Below are 1,540 nucleotides of genomic sequence, written 5' to 3' on the forward strand. Positions count from 1 at the left end.
TTATCACTTAAGAAAATTTGGGTACTGATATACCAAGTTCTAGTTCATGCAGTTGTGCCTGGCTTGGGTTTGGTCACTGTGCCTAGCTCCTTACTGTTGTTGCCTTTGGAGGTGGACCTGCTCTATACCTCTGGTAAGATGATCTGTTCCTGGATTAGCTGTGTGGTTTTGACCCTAGTCTCACTGCAGGGACTTTAGCTGCAGGGTTTTACCTCAAACCTGTATGCTAGGTTTGGGCTGGGTCTGTAGGGCTATGAGGAGCAGGGGCAAGAGAGTGCAGAAGCTCTCCCACACACTCACCAGTGTTGTGTTTTGGCAGGTCTGCAGGACTCCCAAGAGCACAGCAGAAGTTCTTACTCAGATGGTGGGCTGTACTGGGTCTGGCTAGGTGGGGGAGGTCTGGATAACACAGGCAAATGCCTCTCTCACATGGCAGGCCTGGGCTTGGAGCGGCAGCGGAGTGCAGGACAGAGCAGAAGCTCTCCCCCACACTCGCAGGGCCTGGGGTTGATCAAATATCAGATTTTTTCAAAGAATTTGATGTCATATTTTTAAATATCTGGATAAAATGGTAAAAATTTATCAAGGAAGAAAAGAACAGATATTAGAACAGTTTTTTAAAAATTTCTTATTGGTACATTTTATTTATTTTTTGAAATAGTTAAGAGACTTTATTCTAATAACTATAATTACAGTGCTTGTTGAAATAAAACTGAAAACAAGTATACAAAATAATTGATTACTAATTGTGTATTGAAAGCAGTAAGAGGTTCCACAACACCAAATAAACCAGTACTGAAGTTTCCCAAGGTAAATATAACAGCTCCAGCTTCTTCAGTGTTTATCAAAATACAAAAGAAAAAAGTAGAGGTCATCTTTTCTGATGGCAAGTTGGACCCTTGCAGGTTGAGGGAAGAAGCTACTTCACACGTCGAGGTGGGTGTGCTCCAGGACTGTTGTCTGGAGTGGACCAACCAACCCAGCTTGCACCCACTCCTGCTGGTGAGACTCAGATTTTGACCAACACAAGTCCTGAGTGGGTACTGTGAATAGGCTGTCACTCCAGCTGCGTGCTGGCCAAGGGGGAGGATGGGCCCTGTACCACTCATAATCCTCCCCACTAACCTGGGGTGACCATGGGAACATGAGTACAAGCACAATGTTATGAAATGTAGGTGACCCAAAGCCAGGCAGGCCACAAGGTCTCGACTGTGACCATGCAGTGGATGGCATTTGTTCGTCACATAGAATAGTTGTTTTTAGATTCCTATTTTATAGAAAGATAATTATTGATGCATTACTTTTATTTTATAATTTTATGTAACTTTTACATGTAATATTTCAAATGATATTGTCAAAGAATAACTATTGTATCTATCTTGAAGGACTGTGATTCTGAAGACCTTTTCTTTTTTTATTAATTTTATTGAGAAACAAATAGCAATGAGACAGTTTCAAAACCAATTAATAGGACAGTTTCTTTCTTTTCTTTTCTTTCTTTTTTTTTTCTTCAGAATTGAGGATTGAACTCAGATCCTCG

Source organism: Octodon degus, unplaced genomic scaffold (genome assembly GCF_000260255.1).
Source record: "Octodon degus isolate 3935 unplaced genomic scaffold, OctDeg1.0 scaffold00015, whole genome shotgun sequence".
NCBI classification, from domain to species: Eukaryota; Metazoa; Chordata; class Mammalia; order Rodentia; family Octodontidae; genus Octodon; species Octodon degus.